The sequence below is a fragment of the Oncorhynchus keta genome, chromosome 6 (genome assembly GCF_023373465.1).
Source record: "Oncorhynchus keta strain PuntledgeMale-10-30-2019 chromosome 6, Oket_V2, whole genome shotgun sequence".
Lineage (NCBI taxonomy): Eukaryota > Metazoa > Chordata > Actinopteri > Salmoniformes > Salmonidae > Oncorhynchus > Oncorhynchus keta.
In genome coordinates this window covers 4,363,064-4,368,060 of record NC_068426.1, presented here as the reverse complement: position 1 = coordinate 4,368,060, position 4,997 = coordinate 4,363,064, and the positions used below count along the sequence as shown (strand labels likewise).

The window sequence follows — 4,997 nt, the reverse complement described above, 5'->3', positions numbered from 1 at the left end:
GACACCCTCCCATCACCGATAAGGACAAGGGCCAGGCTCTGAAATCCCGGTAGACCAAGGGGTCTGGTCCAGAAAGTGTGGTTTAACCTCCAGTTACAGCGATGTCCAAGAGGAGAACAGACAACCAAAGCCAAACTCATTTCTCGTTAAAAAATAACCAAGAAAACACTGCAAACCAAGAGAACACTGCAAAACAAAGAGAACACTGCAAAACAAAGAGAACACTGGAAACCAAGAGAACACTGGAAAACCAAGAGAACACTGAAAACCAAGAGAACACTGAAAACCAAGAGAACACTGGAAAACCAGGAGAACACTGGAAAACCAAGAGAACACTGCAGCATTATCAACACCCTAAAAGATGAAGCAAGGCAGCAATAGCAGTAGCACAGACTGACAGATATTTCCACCAAATACACCATCCAGGGGAATGTACAGATAAATGTGACAAGAAGTAGATATAGCTATCTCAGCTGTGGTGGATTTCATTTATTAACATCAGTTCAAATTGATGTCATGGATTGTATTTATTTTGTCTGAACAGTGTCCTGACAAGAGAGCACATTTTCTCTGCCAGGCAAATTTGCGCATCATTAGTTCATTGTTATGGTTGTATCCAAAGAAATCTAACTAGAAAACAGCTACTTTGTTGTTATTCTGGCTGCACTTGCTAGCCAGTATGGAGTAGCTAGCCAGTATGGAGTAGCTAGCCAGTATGGAGTAGCTAGCAAGCTAGCCAGTATGGAGTAGCGAGCTAGCCAGTATGGAGTAGCGAGCTAGCCAGTATGGAGTAGCTAGCGAGCTCGCCAGTATGGAGTAGCGAGCTAGCTAGCCAGTATGGAGTAGCGAGCTAGCTAGCCAGTATGGAGTAGCGAGCTAGCTAGCCAGTATGGAGTAGCGAGCTAGCGAGCTAGCCAGTATGGCAATGGAGCATTTACAAGGAACGACTGGGTCGCGTCCACAGATACAGAACAAAAAGACTGAAAGACTGGGTTGGTGTCTCTGGCAGCCGAACCGTTGGAACGAACAACCCGCTGGCTTGGGTAGCAACCACAGAATGTGTGTCTGGACTATATAAATATCTTGTGGAAGGACGAAATAGTATGAATAAATTCATCAAAATAACGTTTAATGAAAATATGTCAATCATCATTTGAATGTGTTGGTAACCCGTTGTGTAAAAGTGATAATGCCCGAGAAGCCGGTGTTTGGAGGATATATACGACTCAGTCTCGGGCCTAACCGGTGCCAATATATCCTCCAAACACCGGCTTCTCGGGCATTATCACTTACATAGAGGACTGGAGATAATATATTATACAGGAGGATTTGTGGATAAAGACAGAAAAGGAGAGATCATGAAAGAGAGGAAAATAAGACAAGTCCCTGATTGTGACACAGTCCTCTATAGATACAAGGCCCTTGGCCCATTCATCCATCCATCCATCTCTACGTTGTCCTGTCCGTCTGTCTGTCCGTCCGTGGTCCACTGTAGTGGATAGTAAGGGTTTTGGGGGGTCCGCTGTTTCCCAGGTTAGGAGGGCCTCTCCTGGGATGCCCTGTCTCCTGTGGCTCCCTCCCTCATGGTTCCTCAAGCCAGGAGGGTTTGTCGGCCCCTGGGGGCCTCAGCTTGATGTTGAACTGCTTCAGGGTCTGCTCCAACTGCTGCTGGTTCCCAGCAAAGTACGCTGAGATGGCATTATGGAACAGGAGCAGCTGTTTATGCATCACCTTTACCTGAGAGAGAGAGCGAGAGCGAGAGAGGAGCGAGAGAGAGGCGAGAGAGAGAGAGAGAAAGGAGCGAGAGAGAGAGGCGAAAAGGAGCGAGAGAGAGAGAGAAAGGAGAGAGAGAAAGGAGAGAGAGAGAAAGGAGAGAGAGAAAGGAGCGAGAGAAAGGAGCGAGAGAGAGAGGGGCGAGAGAGAGAGAGGGGCGAGAGAGAGAGAGGGGCGAGAGAGAGAGAGGGGCGAGAGAGAGAGAGGGGCGAGAGAGAGAGAGGGGCGAGAGAGAGAGGGGCGAGAGAGAGAGAGGGGCGAGAGAGAGAGAGGGGCGAGAGAGAGAGAGGGGCGAGAGAGAGAGAGGGGCGAGAGAGAGAGAGGGGTGAGAGAGAGGACGAGCGAGAGAGATCAACACACTGATACGCAAAAGAGAGATACAGACACAGGCCTCTGTCTGAGTGCTCGTGTCATTGCCTGTCTGTGTGTGTGTGTGTGTGTGTACTTGTCTAGAGGTGTGATGCAGAGCTGGAATAAGAGGAGAAGAACAAAAGAGGATCAAGGAGGTGTATCCCACCTTGTTTTCATCCAGGAAGTTGAGTTTGATAGTGACGTCAGAGCGAAGACGTTCATATTTGTCCTTGTGGATCTGGTACTGCTCCTGGGCTGTATCTATACGGGCCATGTTCACCACATCCCTGGGTCCAACGCTTAACTCCTCTAGGTCTGCCCTGTACGCATCATACTCTAACCTATCAGAGAGAGAGAGGAGATTTGAGCTATAACCCATCATACTCTAACCTATCAGAGAGAGAGAGGAGAGATGACCTATAACCCATCATACTCCAACCTGTCAGAGAGAGAGGAGAGATGACCTATAACCCATCATACTCTAACCTGTCAGAGAGAGAGGAGACATGACCTATAACCCATCATACTCTAACCTGTCAGAGAGAGAGAGGAGAGATGACCTATAACCCATCATACTCTAACCTATCAGAGAGAGAGAGGAGAGATGACCTATAACCCATCATACTCCAACCTGTCAGAGAGAGAGGAGAGATGACCTATAACCCATCATACTCTAACCTGTCAGAGAGAGAGGAGACATGACCTATAACCCATCATACTCTAACCTATCAGAGAGAGAGGAGAGATGAGCTATAACCCATCATACTCTAACCTGTCAGAGAGAGAGAGGAGACATGAGCTATAACCCATCATACTCTAACCTATCAGAGAGAGGAGAGATGAGCTATAACCCATCATACTCTAACCTATCAGAGAGAGAGAGGAGAGATGACCTATAACCCATCATACTCCAACCTATCAGAGAGAGAGAGGAGAGATGACCTATAACCCATCATACTCCAACCTATCAGAGAGAGAGGAGAGATGACCTATAACCCATCATACTCTAACCTGTCAGAGAGGAGAGATGACCTATAACCCATCATACTCTAACCTGTCAGAGAGAGAGAGGAGAGATGACCTATAACCCATCTTACTCCAACCTATCAGAGAGAGAGGAGAGAAGAGCTATAACCCATCATACTCTAACCTATCAGAGAGAGCGGAGAGATGAGCTATAACCCATCATACTCTAACCTATCAGAGAGAGAGGAGAGATGAGCTATAACCCATCATAATCTAACCTATCAGAGAGAGAGAGGAGAGATGAGCTATAACCCATCATACTCTAACCTATCAGAGAGAGAGAGAGGAGAGATGACCTATAACCCATCATACTCTAACCTATCAGAGAGAGAGAGAGGAGAGATGACCTATAACCCATCATACTCTAACCTGTCAGAGAGAGAGAGGAGAGATGACCTATAACCCATCATACTCTAACCTATCAGAGAGAGAGAGGAGAGATGAGCTATAACCCATCATACTCCAACCTATCAGAGAGAGGAGAGATGACCTATAACCCATCATACTCTAACCTGTCAGAGAGAGAGAGGAGAGATGAGCTATAACCCATCATACTCTAACCTGTCAGAGAGAGAGAGGAGAGATGACCTATAACCCATCATACTCTAACCTGTCAGAGAGAGAGAGGAGAGATGACCTATAACCCATCATACTCTAACCAGTCAGAGAGAGGAGAGATGAGCTATAACCCATCATACTCTAACCTGTCAGAGAGGAGAGATGAGCTATAACCCATCATACTCCAACCTGTCAGAGAGAGAGGAGAGATGACCTATAACCCATCATACTCTAACCTATCAGAGAGAGAGGAGAGATGACCTATAACCCATCATACTCCAACCTATCAGAGAGAGAGGAGAGATGAGCTATAACCCATCATACTCTAACCTATCAGAGAGAGAGGAGAGATGAGCTATAACCCATCATACTCAACTCTGCTAAATCTACCCTGAGGGGTGCACTACAAAGCAGGATCAATGAGTTAGCCAGCTAACTTTGATTAACGACAAGATGTAACTACTGATTTTTGGGTTAATTAAGAAAGCTAAACTTGTTTTTCGTTGTTAAGTCAATTGGACCATGACCATTTCAAGCGTTCTAAAACTGCAGACCCAGACGGCATCCCCAGCCGCGCCCTCAGAACATGCGCAGACCAGCTGGCCGGTGTGTTTACGGACATATTCAATCAATCCCTATACCAGTCTGCTGTTCCCACATGCTTCAAGAGGGCCACCATTGTTCCTGTTCCCAAGAAAGCTAAGGTAACTGAGCTAAACGACTACCGCCCCGTAGCACTCACTTTCGTCATCATGAAGTGCTTTGAGAGACTAGTCAAGGACCATATCACCTCCACCCTACCTGAAACCCTAGACCCACTCCAATTTGCTTACCGCCCAAATAGGTCCACAGACGATGCAATCTCAACCACACTGCACACTGCCCTAACCCATCTGGACAAGAGGAAAACCTATGTGAGAATGCTGTTCATCGACTACAGCTCGGCATTCAACACCATAGTGCCCTCCAAGCTCTGGGTCTCGACCCCGCCCTGTGCAACTGGGTACTGGACTTCCTGACGGGCCGCCCCCAGGTGGTGAGGGTAGGCAACAACATCTCCACCCCGCTGATCCTCAACACTGGGGCCCCACAAGGGTGCGTTCTGAGCCCTCTCCTGTACTCCCTGTTCACCCATGACTGCGTGGCCACGCACGCTCCAACTCAATCATCAATCATCAAGTTTGCGGACGACACAACAGTGGTAGGCTTGATTACCAACAACGACGAGACGGCCTACAGGGAGGAGGTGAGGTGAGGTGAGGGCCCTCGGAGTGTGGTGTCAGGAAAAT

At 47.7% G+C, this 4,997-nt stretch overlaps 1 long non-coding RNA gene and 1 pseudogene across 2 annotated transcripts; both read right to left on the bottom strand.

Moving 5' to 3' along the window:
- Positions 1-469: 469 nt before the first annotated feature.
- Positions 470-4,997, bottom strand: part of LOC127930624 (arfaptin-2-like) — a 41,328-nt pseudogene continuing 36,800 nt past the window's right edge.
- Positions 2,592-4,001, bottom strand: LOC127930627 (uncharacterized). Of its 2 annotated transcripts, none has more exons than XR_008138481.1 (3): positions 3,945-4,001; positions 3,418-3,468; positions 2,592-2,657 (listed from the first exon to the last, which is right to left on the bottom strand). It is a non-coding gene; the product is annotated as an uncharacterized LOC127930627 (long non-coding RNA). The 2 variants fall into 2 exon arrangements; XR_008138480.1 differs by lacking the exon at positions 2,592-2,657 and adding an exon at positions 2,784-2,849.